Below are 19,530 nucleotides of genomic sequence, written 5' to 3'. Positions count from 1 at the left end.
AGGAGAGGGGGGGGGGAGAGAGAGAGAGAGAGAGAGAGAGAGAGAGAGAGAGAGAGAGAGAATGTCCACTAACCATCTCATGTTTCCCTATCATGAATGGCCCCTGTGTGGGGCAGTTGTTACATGTGATAAACTATTTATTTTTAACATGAAGTCACATTTAAAAAGAAACCTTTAAAAGTTTTATTATATGTGTGTGGGTACATGACTCATGTGCAGGTCAGAGGACAACTTGTGTGTGTTGGTTCCAGGTTGTCAGGCTTGGGCTATAAGTGACTTTCCACACTGAACCCTCTTGCTGGTCTTCCTTCTTCTATTCATTCTCTCTCTCTCTCTCTCTCTCTCTCTCTCTCTCTCTCTCTCTCTCTCTTTTTTTTTCTTTCAAGTTTGCTGTGTAACCTGACTGGCCTGGAGCTCACTATGCAGACCAAACTGGTCTTAAACACACAGCAATCCTCCTGCCTCTGCTTCCTGAGTACTGGAAATACAGGCACAAGCTGAGCCAGCCCTGCCCTCCATGCTGAGTCTGGGCCATCACTGTAACAAGAGGTGTCCTTTGGGTGTCCTCAAAATTCCCTGTGAAATTTTAATTTCTGCTTTTTGAAACAACTAGTCTCCACTAACTCTCAGGGCTAAGTAACCCAGGAAGCACACAGTGGATTAACACATACCAGAGAACTGACCTCATGTCAGAGCTTAGCAGAACTGGGGTGTCACTGCATCTGAGGCCAGGGACCTGCAGGGAGCATGTGCATATATATGTGTAAACATGTTTGAGAAGGGGTGGCCTCTGGGGGCCGGGAGGTGGAGATACTCCTCCAGAGACAGTGCTGTCCTCTGAGTAGGAGACTGGGAGGCTGGGGCTGAGGTCACTGATGCTGTCTGCAGCTCTGGAGTCTGTGACACCTAGGGGCAGTCTGACAGGCTGAAGGCCTGTTTGTTTGCTGACACGGGGTCTATTCCCCTTCTTGCAGGTTGCAGGGTCATTGCCAGCAGCCATTGTCCTGAAAGACATCTGGGTGTGCTGGTGAATGTGTGGGACCAGGTAGAGTCACCAAGAGGAAGCCTCAGCCCAGGACCCACAAGCTTGTCCTTTACAGCTAAGCAGCCAGTGTGCCAATGTGTGTGACCTCCATCCTACGGTAGACTCCCACTGTCCTGTTGGATCTAAGGCGTAGGCTGCAGTGTGTCAAACAGCCTCGTTATGTCGTCATGTCCATCTGCCTAGGATGTGTTTGCTTTGATGCTCTCCTTGCCTTGTTTTAAAGAGACTCCTGTGTGGCACTTCCCATGTCAGGGACGGGGCAGGCTCATTTTCCTGGGCTCCCTAGGGCTGCACACATAGACCTCTGCCTGACTTGCCTTCCTGGCTTATGGTGCTGAGTGCAGTGGAAGGAGTCCTCTCTGTGCCTGGCTTCCCAGTGGCTCAGATACCGGAATGCACGCAGCTCCTGCGAGGCATTCTTTTAATATTCTCAAAGTCCGTTGCTTCTCTTCAGTCCTCAGCATTTACTCTTCCAGCTGAAATGCTCCTGACTGTTCCCCCCTTCCATTTTATTAGGCTAATAAAACTTGGTTTTCTAGTGCTTGGTGCCCCAGGAGGGCAATCGACCCCTCATCCAATTCATCAAGTGCCCAATGAAGCTCCCAAGGTCCCAGCTTCAGTCCCCGGCTCACTGAGCCTCATAAAGGTGAGGCCTCTGGCTCGTACCTTGGGTTTGCCTGCTGTGCGGCCCACTCCCCTCCTGGCCCACCAGCACTCAGGATTTATATGACGCTCCACACCATGAGGCTTCTCTGCCTGCTTGTTCCACACCCACGTACTGGGCCACGAAGCCACATCTGTGGTAAAACGAAAGTGTGGATGTTAGTGTTTCGGAACATTCCAACAAGGGGTTGGTGGGAAATGCTTGTGTTTACATTCATGAGGGCAGCTCTGTGGGAGTCGGGGTGATAGTTTGAAAGGGGGGTTTGGGCCAGAAGAACCAAGCTGCCACTTAAAATAAATAAATTTAAAATAAAATGTGTTGGTGTGCACACACCCATGAACATGCGATCTCTAAATTCTTTGGTTCATACGTTTGCAACATTTATGGTTTATTTTTTATTTTTTGGTGCTTCTGAAAAAGACCATTAAAGGAGGAACAGTGTATGTCCGTGGCCTTCCAGACATGGCAACACTCTGTCCCCTTCTGGAACATCTTTTCCTTTCTCACCTTAACGCAGCCATCAATTCCCACCTGGCTCCAGGCTTCAACGGTGTCTGCACCAGCATGCTTGAAAACCAGACTGTACTAGAACACAAGCCGCCAAGAGCTAAAGGGACATTTACCAGACAGATGTTTGTCAGCCTCCTCCACACAGCAGTCCAATCTGTCAGTTTGTAATCACTGCCCTGCCCTCTCCTCTGGCTCAAATCTTCACAAACGTCCCTCCTTTATTAACTGCCCTCCCCGGGGGCATACAAAGTTGCTACTAAATTACTCCAGCCGCTGGCCACTCGGAGTGGCATTTTCTTCTCTCTCTCTCTCCGGTGCCCATCCTGAGCTCTGAGGGTTGCACCCACAGTCAGGGGAAAGACAAAAACATTGAGTTGGATAGGACTCCTGTACGCTTTTTAGCTATGACCCATCTGACCATTGGATTCCTGCCTGGACTGGGGTCCAGGGGAGTTCTTTTGATGGCATCTGTCTTCTGCAGGGTATGACAATTGAGGAAGATTCCAGACCCCAGCAGCCAAGGAAGGTTGTCATGGCCTGGGCTGACAATGGCCTTCTTCAAACAAAACACCAGTGTGAATGGTGGCCCGCAGCACGGACAGTGACATCAGAAGTCTCAGCGGCTCAGACCATCTGTCCTTCTGGGGCCAGCCAATTCCTTTCTGGGGTAACTGGACCCAGGAACCTCCCAAATCCCACCCTCAATTTCCATAGTGGCCTCCAGGTAACTGTGTGCCCCAGTACAGGCCAGTTTCAACACCCTGGAGGGCCCCAAAGTGCTGTGGCACATTTAGGTGGCTTGGAGTCTGGACCTGGGAAGCTGACAGTGGTGCTTTGGATGGGGGTTGGCAGGAGCAACCAGCCTCAGGCTGAACCTCGAAGGGACCTGAGTCCAGTTCCCTTCATTCTACCCTTGGGTGCTGGAGTCAGAAGCCCCTCTGTCTCCCCCACCCGCCACACACCCTCTTGCTGTGCACTGAGTACATGCAGCTTATCCTTCGAAAATCCACTTCGAAGGGATTTTTGTTTTGTTTTGTTTTCTCTACTTGACACTTCAGAGTAAAGTAGGCCATTTATCTTCCAGGCAGAAGAATTTCAACAGTTCGGCCGCTCCGCACGGGCTCAGGGTGCGGAGGCAGCTTTGGGCCTTTCTCATGGGCTTAGGACAGTCTTAGCTGCTGCCTCTTAAACCCTAGCTTTTCCCCCTCCAGCTAATCCCCAGACTGCCACCCCTCCCACAGATCCAGCCCACCTCAAGCTCCCCAGACTGAAAGGCGCATTCATGCCCCAGCCAGCTGTTTGTTTAAACTCACCCTGTGTTAGTCCATGTTAAACGCAACAGAACGAGAAGAAATGGAATTTTCTGCCGGCTTTTGATCAAAGAGAGGACTTAAAAAAATTCAAGACGGGTTCCTGCAGGACACTGTTATATACAGGCTGTGCATTTCTGTGCGCCAGTGTTTAGTTGATTGGGGGAACATGTTCTTTAATCCTTTTGATCCCAGGAAGAAAACACACACACACACACACACACACACACACACACACACACACACGCACGCGCGCATATATATGCATACAGAGATACATGTACACATACAACATATGCATGTGCATACCCTCATGAACATACATATCCACATACACAGATGCATATGTATGCATACATACATCTACAACAGACACATACATGCACACATCCCCCTACTGTACACACACTTACATATGCTGTGTGTAAATGCACACACACACACACACACACACACACACACACTACAGTCACATGCATGCACACAGACACAGAAATTCATGCACATCTCCACACCACAAACACAAAATAATGGTCATTCTTTCCCAAGAAATTCCAGCCATGGAAGACTGCCCTTTAATTGATCAACAACAGAGAATTTAAAACATGGCCCCACTGCAGGATGCAAACTCTTTTTGATTTTTTCCCCCAATTCATGGGAATTCAGGGTGAAGTCTCACTGGCTGCAAGGCCACAGGATGCTGACCACATGCTCGGGACACCCTGTCTCCCTCCATCTATGTCTTCAGGGTCGGACCAGTCATTAAATGTTTATCCCTCCCACCCTAGCTTCGAAGCAAATGCTGCTGAAATGTCCTTAATATGTCCCCATTTCCTGTCATCAAGGGAGTTTGCTAGGGGCACTGGCTGCTGAATTTAAGGAACAGGCTGCATATCTGCAGGAGAAACTCTGGCTGTCTATACAGAGAATTTGGGGATTGCGATCAGCCTGCATCCATGGCAGCCAGTCAAACCAGCCTTCGTATAACACGGATACAGAGGCTAATATTCCAAACTCGAACTTAGATTAACCTGGGGCCAGCACAGGCCACTGGAAAAAGTTAAAACATGCTCTGTTCCCCTCCCCACTCCTCACTCACATTTCCATTATGGAAAAAGTCTGAATTTGGTTTTTAAAATTTTTTTTGTTGTGTTTCTACGGTTGATTGTTTGGTTAGTAACTTTGCCAGCTTCCTGGATACTCATTTCTGGTTCTGCACAAAACAGCCTCGTTTCCTTTTGGAATCAAGATCAGGCGGGGAAGTGGACTCAGAACCGTGAGTGTCCCCAACCCCTTCATCCCTGAGCTCTGCTTCAGCTTGGGGTGACTCGCCACAGCCTCCTGGCGCTCGAGGGCCAGCACAGTCAGCCTTAGCTCTGTTCTCCTCTTTTAGGAAGGAGATTCTAGAATTTCTACACAAACATCACATAGGAAGGGAGGGAGGGACTTCTATTTTCATTTTAAGGCTCTAAAAGATGGAGAATGTAAACAGGCCAGGCTGCTTTATCTCAGGGGTTCACGGTGAGTCCCTATTGAATTGACCAAATAAAATGAATTTCAAAATTTTCATTTTCTCATTTTATTCCAGCAGAAAATGAGTTTGCCTTTATAATATCCAGAGCTTTCAAACTCTATTGAGTGAGAAATTAAGTTACAGAAAGTAAATACTCTGGTCTCTGCACACACCCGAAACGAGACAGTCCGTGACTGTAATTGGATAGCCCAGCTCTGGGTTCCGAGATCCTTATTATTATTTTTTATGATGTATAATAAAGAGAAACAAGACCCGGTAAAAATGTTCCTCTTCTAGAATTGGTGAATTGTGATACAAAATAAATTTGATTGCAATTTTAATTTGTAAACCTAAGTTGCCAATTTTTAAAAAAAGTCTTCCAAATGTCCCAAATCAGTGAAGGGACTGTAAAGAAAACTCAAATGAATGTTCCAGGCCACGGGAAATTCTATCTTCATATATAGAAACACACATGTAAATCAGCCTCTCTGGTGTGGTGACAAGAATACCTTGACTTTAATTACAAAGAGAAAGAAATATTTGAACCCCAAGACAAAGCCAGCCGCACTGGAAGCGGACGGCGAGGAAGGCAGGGCGGTTATTTGCATAGGAAAATCCAGAAACCGACATTAGGCAGATGTGGAATTGGAGTGTGATTATATTTATAACAAAAGTTACATAAATGTAAAAAAAGAAAGTTATTTTGCTTAAGTGCCTGAAAAAAAATTGAAATAATATTTGGGTTACTCCCGTCTTGTGCTTTGTGTTCTGGAAGCCCATGGGGTCCAGGAAGGATTAAAGAACTCGACCAGGGGCTGGAGCATGGCTCAGCCTTTAAGAACTAACTCTAGCTGCTCTTTCAGAGGGTCGGTGTTTGAGCCCAGCATCCACATCAGGTGGCTTGCAGCTTCTGTAACTCCAGCTCCACATGATCCAACGCCTCTATCTCCAAGGGCACCCACACATGTACACACACACACACACACACACACACACACACACACACACAAGCACGCATGCATGTGCATGCACGCGCTATTTGTTTTTAAAACACTTTACCCCAATCAGCAAGGAATGTGTATTGTGTGTTTGTGGATGTGCATATGTATGTGTGCAGTGCGCATGTGTGTAGGGATGGTGCATATATACATTGTGTGTGTGTGTGTGTGTGTGTGTGTGTGTGTGTGTGTGTGTGTGTTTGGTATTTTTGTGTGTATGTCTAGCACTCCCAACTCCAGGAGGTATACAGAAGGAAAAATGGAGAGGAAGATGTCTTTTACCCTAGAAATTCACTGCTTAACACAAAACTCTTAAACAGTTAAAACAACAATTTCTTAATTAAAAAAAGAAAGAAAAGAGAAGTGGGAGACAACGGGCCAGACACCAAGGCTCACACGGAGATGCAGGCTGCCTTTCCTCGGTGCTTTTCCATCAATCTGCATTCCTTTTCTTCACTCCGCCGCCTTAGCAGAAAGCGCCCTTCTCTGGCCGTCTGGCGGCTGTCCAGCAGATGGTGCTGTGACTTCTAGAGACACGAAGGAAGGGTGGGGGTGGGAAAGGCAGGACAGTGAGGTCTGCTGCAAGCCTGTCCCTGCCTCTCTTCCAGCGAGCGAGCGAGCGCGCTCTACAGAAAGATGAGACACTTCTGTGAGGCCTCTGCAAGGTGCCAGCTCTCAAAGAGTATTTAAAGTAGTTAAGCCAAATGTCTGTCACCAAATGTCTGATCCCTAGGAAAGGGCCTGGGAGAGATGCTTCCAGCAAGGGGCGGATAGAGGTGTGAGAAGCTTAGGGGCCACTTTATTTCATAAGGTGACTGACCATGTAGAAGAGGATGACACCTTTGCTCTTCTTCCACTGTCACCATGGAGACCGGCTATCAGTGGAATTGTGATGAAGGTGAATTGACAGGTGTCAATCATGATGGGGACCCAGTCTCTCTGTGGTGGAGAGATCCTGAGCCTTAGCCGCTGAGTATCTGAGCACCTGGCTGCTAGCTTTCTCTCCTGTCACTGTCTCCCGGTTGGGAAGAATTTTCACCTTATTCCTCAAGTGAACATTATTTTTTCTACCCTTCTCCCTAAGAATCGTGGTCACGTTGTTCAATGCATGAATGTTTAAATTAAAACGATTTAAAGACATTTGCAGATGACCCTGACGGACATGTGACTCATTAATTACTTTTAGCCAACTGTTAGCCGTATCATTTTTAATTTAAAAGGCAGTCTGAGTGTCGGCAAAATATCTCAAACAATCTGGAATTCAACAAAAGCAGCAAAAAGATTTATTTCCTTTTCTAAGAATGGTGCTATTTCTTCTTGGGGATGAGTGTGAGGGGGTTGCCTATGATTCCACACTTGAAGTACTAGTTAAAGACAGAATTGTGGGGGAGAAACGTGACTTCATCTGGTCTGGTAGTAATTAATCTTGTATCGTTTTTAAAATTTTTAATTGAATGACACACTGGCTTTTATGCTTGTATGTATTTACAAATTGTACAAGTTAGTTACCCACCATTCACAGCAAAGGCTTGTGTATTAATACAATGATTGTGAAAAAAAAAAAACCCAGCTGTTTAAATAAATTCTGTTCTGGTTTAAAGATTCTGCCCTTTGGGAAAAAGTCATTCAGAACTGAGCGGCAGACACCAGTGAACAGTTACCATGTAAATAAATCTTCCTGTAACTTAGTGCTATTTTTCTTGTGCAAGATACTAACACATTAAAAAATAAACTTTGTGTGTTGGGCTGTGTTTGTGTCGAGCGAGCTTCTGTAAGATGATCCGGAGAAAATGTGAACTGACTCCCTTGTGCCTTGGTTTCTTAGCTATTTGATATGTAGAAACCTCTAGAAAATGAAAGGAGCAACTCTGGCAAAAGCCATTCCCATTTCCACAGTTGCACGGAGGGTGATTCTCAGAAGGGACGTGTAGAGAAAGCCGAGTCACTTGGCACGTTGGCTGAAGGGATAATTTAATTACCCCACCAATTAGTGTTAACTTGCATTTCTGCCGAGGCTAGCCTTCTCACAGTCTTGTTTATTTCTAGAAATCAGGATGGTGACAGCTGTAATAGGCCGTTCAACAGCAAACATTTTTTTTTTTCATCTCACTGAAAATATTTCAGCTTTCAGGAACCAAGCATGTCAGGACTTTCCGAGTCGATGTGTGGGACTGTTGGGAGAGTATTTAAATTGAGAACTCCCCAGCCTGCCTGACCATGTCCACAAACTTCCCGTTGCCTGGCAGGTTGGTGGGTTTTCCCACTGGTGCAGCGATCCCAGCCCCTTTGGAGACTTTTTTTTCCCTTCCATGGAAGGGGAAAAATCAGACTTGGTACCCCCCCCCAACCCCCTACATGTGGGAGTACAAGAACGGCTTGGGAGGCCCGAATCCCTGGCAGGCGTCGGCTGCATCTGTCACCAATAGTGTCGACAACAGTGTGCTGGTTCAGAGCCTGCGTCTCATATTTGTAAACTTTTCCATTTTTGTGTTCTGAGAAAGTCACGATTGATCTCTAGGAATAAAGGTGGGGAGACACAGTCTGTTCCTCTCAACAGCTGAAGACAATCAGGGCCAATCTTTGGTGGCGTGTTTTAGTTAAAAGGTAAAAGAAATGCAGACCCTCTAACAGACCAGGAGCCTCCTGAGGTATGCAGCCTTCACCCCAGGACCCCATCCCTGTCACTTCAGGGGGAGCTGGTCCTGAAGGATCCCAGGAGTTTGATCTTGGCCCCTTGTATACCCTCATGCAGTCCTTTTGGATGGAGACAAAAAACTCTGGATTGCAAAACCCTTCCCAGCTAGCTGCAGGGAAGGTGAATCCCAGATCTCTCTCCTGGCTTCTCTGTCTGGGGATATAACTTGGCCAGCAGGGGCAGTGGTCAGACGTGCAGAAGAAATCTTCCTGATCACCCAGCTTGGAGGTACAGAAGGCTAGGGCGGCACTAGGCTGCTGTTCAGTGACACTGCTCTCCCTCCACACCCTTGGCCACCCAGTGTCCTGGACCTCAATCTGGAGGTTGTACAACATTTGTTTTTAACTCACTAGTTGGCCTTTAACTGGAACCCAGGCCAATGGTGTTTAAGTGCCCTGGCTTTCTGAAACTTTCCAGACATGCTTCCAGTCACTCTGGATACTCCAACGCGCCAAAGGCAAACTGGTGGCATTTTCAGACTCACTTGCTGGTGTCTCCCAACAAGTTAAGCAGGTGGAGAATGTCGGTAACCTTTCTGGACAATTGAAGAAAACACTCCCTGAGGGCTGAGCCAGGGAAAACTGGAGACTTGAGTTCAAGCTGTTGAGTTAGCGACCACACTTTTTTTTTTTTTTTTAATACTTTAAAATCTCCCTGAGACAGGGTCTCATGTAGCTCAGGCTGGCCATGAGCTTTCTATGTAGCTAAGAATGATCTTGAAATTCTGATCCTCATGCTTCTGTCTCCTAAGGGTGGGGATGACAGACATGTGTCTCCATGGGGATAGAACCCAGGGATTCCTATATGCTAGGCAAGCACCCTACCAGCTGAGCGAGACCCCTAGCCTACACACTCTTAAAAGGCTGCATAGTGTTTTGCTAAGTAGCCCTTTGTAGGGTGACTAGATGAGTAGATGAATTGAGGAGCAGAGGTAGGCTGTGTGGGGAGCAATGTTGCCAGCGAGGGCAGCTTTGGGGTCTTGTAGGGTTCTGCCTCTTGTTTTGAGGGCCCTTTCGGTGAGTTTCTTACATTTTCAGCTCTTTGCCTGTTTTCTTCTGCATAAGCTGGAGTTTACATCTTGCTTTGCAGGTGTGGGGATTTGCACTTGGGAGGGAAGGGCCTGGTTGGCAGTCTGTTATGGGGTCTGTTATGGTTCTCACTGTCAACACCCTCTGTCCCCCAACTCTGAAGTAAGCAGAGAGCTGCCAGCTCCACCTTGCTGACACCACCTAGCTGGGAGTCCCTGGGGGTATTTCTCCAGACTGGCTGGGTCCTGCTTTTCTCTCGCCTGTAGGAGGAGGGAGAGCCAAGCAAACAGTAAACACTAAACAAATGTCCATAGGGAACTGCCATCTCTAATATGCTAGAGACTAGGGAGGTGTGTTCTTGCACCTGAGGGCCTGCCACCAGCTCAGGCTAGGCATGTGGGGTCTTAGACCCCATCCCAGATGCAGAGTATCTTTACAGGATTTTTTGGACTTCTGGGTACTCACTCACAGGAGATGAAGGCCAGCAGGAAGCTACTTCTATGGAAAAACAAAGCCAGGGGGTCTCCAGTTGGATAGCTGCCCCATAACCTGAATCTTGTGAGTTCTTTCTTCATCTGGACCCTCTGGGACACAGTGGCCGAGACAGATGCAGGTGCCAGCAACAGCTGTCCTCTGGGAGCTTCTGGGGTCCTGGGGAGATACTGCAGGGACATCCAGAGCTAGAAGAAAGAGAGTGCTCTCCTGTCCCTCTGCTCAGGTAGTCTGGTAGCCTGGGCTCACTACTCACTCCATCCTTATATCCCTGGGTCCAGGAGGAGGGCCAGGGCTTGGAAGCTGATGGGGGGAGCAAGGCATGGAAGATTGATTGTGGGTCATAGTAGAGGCAGTGTGGTCAGGGTGAGAGCCAGTGAAACAGGAGGGTTATCCAAGTACAGCTTCCATGAGGCCACACGGCTGGTCTAATTATTGCCACTATATAGATGAAGACAAAAAAAGGGAGGCTGTGCAGGGGTTGGGGGGAGGGGGCATGTGGGAGCGCCGAGCTGGCTGGACCCTTGGTCATGGCTTCCCAGAACTCTTCTGAGGCATCCCATCCTCTATCACAGAGGGAAATGGTTCTGCTTCTAGGGACCTGTGCTGAGCCTTGAGATAACAGGTAGACACGTTTCATCAATAAAAATAAAACCAACCATTGAATGGCTCCCTGTCAATCATCTCCAATAGGCAAGAGGGAGGAGGCCCGGGATCTGGGCAGAAGCTGCTGGAGAACATGGAGACAGTTGGCCAACTGGCTTTGTGTTTGTCCTTCCAAAGATGTCTGCTGAGGACAGACATGGTGACCCAGGGAAGAACGCACTGGGCTGCAGGGAAGAGGCCCAAAGAACTGAGCTGTCTCAGGCAGGGAGCTAGAGGAAGGTAGCCCAGGTGGCGAGTGTCCTACTGCTCAGCTTCAGTCTCTGTGCCTCATTGGTGACAGGATGAATGTCACACCAGAAGTCTTCTTCCGTCTCCAAACAGAGGAACCCTACCCCTGCCGTGTTCTGGGTGTCAAACCTCCCCCTCAGGCTCCTACATTTGAATACTCAGTCCTCTGCCAAATGGTAGAGTTTTGGAAAATAGCAAAACCTTTAGGGCAAGAGGCATGCCTGGCAGAGGTGGGTCTCTGCCAGGGGCGGCTTTGACGGCTGCAGCCCCACCCTGCTTCCGTTCTGAGGGCTTTGCCTCCTGTCTGCCAAGTTGGTTGCTCCCACAGCCATTGGCTGAACCCACCCCTCCAGCTACCCTCCTCCCTCTGCCCTGAAGGACTGCTCCATCTGATCTGTGGGCCTGAATTGCCCTCCAGTACTTCTGTTGGGTATTTGGTCACAACAATGTAAACATATATAAATCCAGTGGACCAGGTGTGAGAGCCTGCTCCACCCTTTAAAGAGTTTTTAGGTGGAGGAGAAAGGAATGAGGGAATATCAGATAGAAAGAGAGACCTAAATGATGAGAAGAAAGAAACACAGGATAGCTTCAGGAGAGCCTGGTTCAATACCCAACAGCCTCATCCTTTATTGAAAAGGGCTTTTTATAATATGCCAAGGGGAGAGGCAAAAGACTTCCTTCCCCCTTGCAAGATCAAAGCACACCACACAGCCAAGTGTAGGCCTTTCCAGACACCTGGTAACCATGCCTGTGACCAAATCACCTCATTATGCAGCCCTGCTAGGTAAAGCAAGCTCAGATTCTCTGACCCTGAGTAATTTCTCATTAGGAAGCCTCTGTGGGCTCACAGGAGGCACAGGGAGTAGACGGTCATTCGGTCCTTTCTCTGATTAGACGATGAGGAAACATCGAAACCTCAGACTTTCTGACAAGATGTTTGATACTTTTGAGTATTTCAGTCTTTGCTTCATTGGGAGGATGTTTACAACTTAGAGAAACCTAGGAGTCGGCACCGTGATCACCACTCCCCAGTGAACATGTAGCTTCTCTATGAGAAGGAAATTGAGGCACAGAGTGGCTGGTGGGTTGGCTGAGAGCTATGTATGTGCTAAGCCCCTAGGTGGAAGCTGCAGAGCCTGGGCACAGCCCTCTCCCAGTTGAGGCTGCAATAGTGCTGTGGGAAACTGAGGACATCTCTCCAGGGAGGGTGCAAGGAGACTTGTGGTAAGCAGGAGGTGGGCATCCAGGGCTTCCCAGCCCTACCTCCCCCTCCCACCCTTACTTGTCTTGAACCCCTTTGGTAAAAGTTGCTTCCCTGAGCTCTGAGGGCACACACGAGGATCCTATTATTCCTCCCCCTCAGGTTTGAATACTCAGTCCTCAGATGGTGGTGCAGTTTGGGGAGGCATAGAGTCTTTGGGGCAGAAGGCATGTTTGGCAGAGGTCGGTCACAGATGATAGCCCAAAAGGGCAGTGGACTACCCATGTTTGCCTTCTCTGAGCATCACAGATTCGTAGGCAAGATTCACAGCCTCTCCTACCCCACAGCTTTCTCTTCTGGGGAGTAGCCACCCCTAGATACCCATAGGCTGCAGTGAGGACTGGTATCTGGCCCACAGATGGAGTCAAGGATTGTGGTCACCCTGGTAACTTCCCTCTAAGTGCTGACTGTAGTAGAATATTTTAAGGTGTGTTACTTTTGTTTATGTAGTATTTGTTTAACTCTGTGAAGCTGTGTTACTATGCCTGTCTAAAACGCCTGATGGTCTAATAAAGAACTAGCCAATAGCAAGGCAGGAGAAAGGATAGGCAGGGCTGGCAGGCAGAGAGAATATATAGAAGGAGAAATCTGGAAAGGGAGAGCGAGCAGCCAGAGGAGGAGTCCTCCAGGTACACAGCAAGCCATGGAGTAAGAAACAAAGAAAGATATACAGGAATAGAAAAGGAAAAGCCCAGAGGCAAAAGGTAGGTAGACAGGATGAGTTATGTTAAGGAAAGCTGGTAAGAAACTAAGCCAAGCTAAGGCCAGGTATTTATAATTAAGAATAAGGCTCCATATGTGACTTACTTGGGAGCTGGGCCCCCTACAAAAAGAGCAAAAACAAAGAACAACCAACCACAGCTGACTCTTGGGTATCAAGAATATCCCCATAGATAGACTTTTTCCTCATGCTATGCTGCATGACCTCAATCTATAATGTAGGAAGGATCCCCTGAGCTCCCTCATGGGGTGGTTGTCTGGAGCATTCTGAGGCTGCAGTGTTAACGGGTGCCAAGCACCAACCATTTATGAGTTCTTAGCCCATCGTCCAGAATCATCTTTTGTACATAACTGGGCATCAGACACAATTGAATAGTGGGTATACTGCATGCCAAGATCCTCCCCAGCACCTGCCTAACAGGTAGGGCAGAGACTCTCAGTGGACCACTTGTCTGTCATGAATAATCTAAGATAGTCCCAACATCCACCATAGTCCATTCCTGGGGTAAAGGCTAAAAGAGATCAGGAAAATGTAGTGTAGAAAGAGTGGGGCCAGAAAGTGGACCAAGTGCCAGTGAGACAAGAAGCCCCTCACAGAGCAAGACATAAGGACCCACCCTATAGCCTCTAAGACTTGAGGTAGGCCTTACTTAGGGAGCACAACTGAGTGTCAGGGGCCACAGAGTGGCTGCTACACCTAAGTGATTGAGCACCTTGCTTACAGCAATGCAGTCTAAACCCGCATCTATATAGAATCTATATAATATTGTACTTAATATATTTTTACATACCGTGTTTGTCCTTCTGAGTCTGGGTTACCTCACTCAGGATGATTTTTTCTAGATCCATCCATTTGCCTGCAAACCTCATGATGTCATTGTTTTTCTCTGCTGAGTAGTACTCTATTGTGTATATGTACCATATTTTCTTTATCCATTCTTCAGTTGAAGGGCATCTAGGTTGTTTCCAGGTTCTGGCTATTACAAACAATGCTGATATGAACATAGCTGAGCAAATGCCCTTGTGGTATGATTGAGCATTCCTTGGGTATATGCCCAAGAGTGCTACAGCTGGGTCTTGGGGAAGATGGATTCCCAATTTTCTAAGGAAGTGCCATATTGATTTTCAAAGTGGTTGTACAAGCTTGCTTTCCCACCAGCAGTGGAGGAGAGTTCCCCTTGCTCCACATCCTCTCCAGCATAAGCTGTCTTCTGTGTTTTTGATCTTAGCCACTCTGACAGATGTAAGGTGGTACTTGCTCATAGGAGGATACTAGATGTAAAACAAAGATGACTAGACTGCTGCACAACTCCAGGGAGGCTACCTAGAAAACGGGACCCTAGGAAAGACACAGGGATCACCCAATGACAGAGAAATGGATGAGATCTACATGAACAACCTGGACGACAGTAGGAGTAATGAAGGGCAAGGCTTGAGGGAAAGAGAGCTTAGGGAGCAGGAGATCCTAGCTGGATCAAGAACAGAAAGGGAGAACGAGGAATAACAGACCATGATAAATGAAGACCACATGAGAACAGGAATAGGCAGAGTGCTTGAGAGGTGCCCATAAAATCCACAATGATATATCCTCTGTAGACTGCTGGCAATGATCAAGAAAAAGCCTGATCTGACCTAGTCTGGTGATCAGATGACTAAACACCCTAGCAGTCATCTTGGAACTCTCATCCAATAACTGATGGAAGTGGATGCAGAGATCCTCAGCCAGGTCCCAGGTGGAGCTCCAGGTGTCCAACTGTTGAGAAAGAGGAGGGACTGCAAGAGCGTGAATTGTTGAATCCAAGATTGCAAAAAGCACAGGGACAAATAGCCAATCGAATGGAAACACATGAATTATGAACCAACGGCTGTGGAGCCCCCAGCTAGATCAGGCCTTCTGGATAAGTGAAACAATTGAATAGCTTGATCTGTTTGGGAGGCTCCCAGGCTGTGGGACCAGGACCTGTCCTTAGTGCATGAGCTGGCTGTTTGGAACCTTGGGCTTACACAGGGACACATGCTCAGCCTGGAAGGAGGGGACAGGACCTTCCTGTACTGACTCCACCAGGTTTAAATGAGTCCCCAGGGGAGTCTTGGCCCTGGAGGAGATGAGAATGGAGGGGAGGGGCTGGGGGGAAGGTGGGGGGGGGGGCAGGAGGGGGAAAGACAGGGGAACGCATGGCTGATGTATAAAATTAAAACACATAATAATAATAATAATAATAATAATAATAATAATAATAATAATATATTTTTACAAATACATTTTGTTTTTAATTGGAACACAGTAATCACCTGTATTTGTGGGGTGCAGTATGACATTCCAGGGATCCTCCTGCCTCCACTTTCCATCTCCCCACAGGAACGCTAAGATTACAGATAGGCGGTGCATCTTGCTTCTCCGTGGGCTCTGTGTGTGTTTGAACTCAGGTCCTCATGGGTGCATGGTGAGCATTTTTACTCCCTGAGCCCTCTTGCCCCTGCTTTTATCTTTTTTTTTTTTTTTTTTTTTTTTGGTTTTTCGAGACAGGGTTTCTCTGTGTAACTTTGCGCCTTTCCTGGAACTCACTTGGTAGCCCAGGCTGGCCTCGAACTCAGAGATCTGCCTGCCTCTACCTCCCAAGTGCTGGGATTACAGGCGTGCACCACCACCGCCCAGCACTTTTGTCTTTTTTTTGATAAAAGCCACTCTAACTGGAGATGGCATCTTATTGTGGTACCAATGGCCAGTGAAGCTGAGTATGTCTTCATAGGCGTGATGGCCACTCAGATGGTGGATGGTGCGTTCAGGTCATCAGGTTGTGTGGCTCACATCTTTACTGCTGAGCCACCTCTCCAGACACATGGAGTAGTTTTGATGTGCATCAGGCTCAGTTTGCTAGTATTTGTTGAGAATTCTTATACCTCTGTTCACTGGACACGGTCACCAGTTCTCCCCTCCCTCCCTCTCTGTCTTTCTAGCCTGGTCTGATCTTGGCAGCCAGGAAACGCTGGCATTGTAGGATGAGTTTGACAGGAATTGAACTACCCTTCAATTAGAAAGGAAGTGACCTTAGCTCTTGAGAGGTTTGGGGGTGTTCAGCCCCAGAGCCCTCTGTGCCTGGGAAGCTTTTGATGACTGATGCAATTTTGTCACTTGTTACTGGTTTGTGTGGTGTGGTGTGGTGTGGTGTGTGTGTGTGTGTGTGTGTGTGTGTGTGTGTGTGTGTGTGTGTGTGATGCTCTCACGGTTCCATTTCAGCAGGTTTTATGCATCCAGGACGTGTCCATTCATTCCTTCTAGGTTTTCCAACTTACTGGTACAATGGATATTTGTAACAGTCCCCGAGGAGCCTTTGTGTTTCTGTACTGCTGCTTATAATGTTCCATTCTCATCTCTAATTTTACTTCTGTTGACCTGTGTTGCTTTTTCTTGATTAGTTCAGCTAAGACTTTGTGTTTTGTTTAAAGATAAAACAAAACAAAACAGAAACCTAACCCGTTGACTCTTTATTCATTGGTGTTTTGTATTTTTTTTTTAATCTCAATTGTATGTCTTTGTTATTTCTTTCCTTCTCCTAACCCAAATTTGTTTTATTTTTCTTTTCCAGTTTCCCAAGTTCCGTCATTAGATCATCTGGCATCTCTAACTGGTCAGATGTCTAGGCTTTGCTCTGACTCCCCTCCTCAGCCACGTCTGCTCTCCTCTCCCAGGTGTCTTATGCTGTGTTCCTCGGTTTTAAGAAAATTCAAATTTTCTCTTTTGAGTTCTTCATACACTCCTGCTGGTTTGGCACACTTTCTCTCCATGTATTTTATAGTTCCCCAGGTTTTATTCCATGGGGGTCAGAGGTTATATTCTGCAGCTTCAGGACGGCATGCCTGCTAACACCTGTTGTGTCCACTAGCTCTGTAGTATAGTTTGTTTAGCTCAGAGTCTTTGCTATGTTTTTGGTTTGGCCATTTATGAAAGTGGTGGTGGGAGTGTGGAAAGGTTCCCATCCATGTCTGTGTTGGAGTCCATCTCTCCTTCTAGACCTGCTAATGTTTGCTTTATGGAATTACAAATTCCAGTGTGGAAAGCCTGGTGGCCTAGGGGTGACTAGGTGGGCAGGGGTAGTTCATGTGCTTGTATAGGGCCCTGAAAGTGCTGCTTTGGAATCTCTATGGCAACAGAGAGGCTGTTCCCCTTCTCCCTAGAGGCATTTTCATGTCAGTCCACCCTACCATACAGGCCGCGTTTATATGGGGCAGGGCCTCACTGGGAGGGGATGGGGGATAGTACATCAACAGACAACCACACAAGCTCCTAGTAGATTATTTGGTGTTACCCCAATGCCACACACACACACACACACACACACACACACACACACACACCACACACACCCCCACACACACCATGCACACATACACCTCAAACACTGGCTTGGTCTTAATGCATCTCACTTCCCTGGGGTTAAAGAATCAAATCCTTGGCAGCTGGGACCCTCAAAGCTCTGGAGAACCCTCCAGACGGTTCTAAATGGCAGGGCCCCCCTGGTAGACCAGACAGGCTCAAGTCAAATCTGGGAAATAAAACCAATTCAATTAGATTTAGACTCTTAGATGTTCATCTGCTCATCACTGTCCCAACATCTTGTAGGGACATTTAGACAGACAAGGAGAGGTACTGCCTAGAGAAGCTCATAGGTGGGAAGGCACAGAGCCAGGACAGATGCAAAGCGAGATACCGCCTCCACCTGCTCCAGATTAGCACCAGGGGACCCCAGACCGGGGCTTTGGCTTCACATTCAGTTTCCCTCACTATGGAGTGCAGGTCTTTGGGACTGGGAAGGGCATGGAAGGGACCCCACATGTGGTACACACTCTGGGAGACTCAGCTTTTTGTTATTATTCTTGAATGTACACAAACAGCTCAAATATTCATTTGTTTCTATTGCAGAGATGGCATAGCCCTGTGGAATGTGGATGAACTCCAGCCTCCCACAGGTTTAATGCTCACCAGTCCTGAGACAGGTCTCAGGAGTCTGGAATCATGGAGCTTGCCTCTCCCCTGGCTGGAAAGTCCTCCCTCCCTGGTAGGCAGAGTTCAAGTAGAAGAGCTGGGGAGGAGACGCGGGTGACTGTTCTGGAAGTTGGGCAGGGATCTGAGGTCCAGTCTCCTAGCAATGGTTTGTGACTCCTGAAACAAGGGCCCATGTGAATCTTGGACACTCCAGCTGCAGCACCGTTTTATTTTTCATTTTATTTTATTTTTTTCAGGTAGGGAAACAGACATAACCACTTGCCCAGGGCCCAGTGGCCAGAGTTAATAGAATTTGTCCCATGTGGTCGCAGATCCCCCTCATCTCCCCAAGAAATCCTTTCCCAAAGTGGGTGAAGGGTGAAGAGGGAGGGCAGCACTTCCCCACGTGTTTGTTTTGGGCACCTTCCTCACAGTCAGCCAAGCCAGGGTCAGCTCTCTGCTCCCCAGGGGCGGCTAAGTGGTGAGAACCTGGGGTTCTCTCTTATCTCTGCCCAGCAGGATGTGTCCTGTACTCTGTCTCTGGTGAGGTTTCCAAGCCAGCAGTGATGAGCTTGCAGATTCTGACTGTGATGGCCCTGGCCAGCTGTCGGGGGGCGGGGGTAGGGGTGTTTCCCAGGCTCCTCCGTACCATGGCTCAGCTCCAGCCACCACTCCTCTGCCCCGGGCCCCAGCCCTCTGCCCATGTGAGATGCCCCCGCAGAGAGCGATGTGTGAGTGTGAGTGTGTGTGTGTGTGTGTGTGTGTGTGTGTGTGTGTGTGTGTGTATTCCGGTTTCCTCCCATTCATTGTGTTAGGCAGAGGGTGATCATCAGCCAGGAAGGGCGATGGGGTGCAGTGCACTATGTGGCCTGCAGGGGCGCTGTGCAGGAGGACCACTCTCATCCATCCTCAGGACTAACTTCTGAAGATGCTCCCATGAGGCTGGAGTCAGGGAGGAGTGTGGGGAATGATTGCAACTTTACTCCCAGGACTGCTTGTTTAAAACACGGAGTCTCGGGTCCCTGGCTTCAAAGTCACACATTAAAACTTGGAAGGGCCATTCAGGGTCCATCATTTGCATCAAGTGCTCTGATCTTGTGGATGTGGGAGCTTGGGCCAGACTCTGGAAATTAGGCTATCTTCAGCTTCACAAATATGTTCTCTGCTGCTCCATCTCTCTTAAAAAAATGTGTGTGTGTGTGTGTGTGTGTGTGTGTGTGTGTGTGCGTGTGCGTGTGCGCGCATGCCCTCGCTCATGTACCACCACACATACGTGGAGGGCAGATGACAATTTGTAAGAACCACTTCTCTTTTTTCCACCATGTAGGTTTGGGGGATCAAACTCAGGTTGTCAGTCTCAGTGGCAAGAGTTCTGACCTGCTGAGCCATCTTGTCAGCTCTGCTCTACCTCTT

This window comes from Onychomys torridus, chromosome 5 (assembly GCF_903995425.1).
Source record: "Onychomys torridus chromosome 5, mOncTor1.1, whole genome shotgun sequence".
Lineage (NCBI taxonomy): Eukaryota > Metazoa > Chordata > Mammalia > Rodentia > Cricetidae > Onychomys > Onychomys torridus.
Note: the sequence above shows the minus strand (reverse complement) of the source record.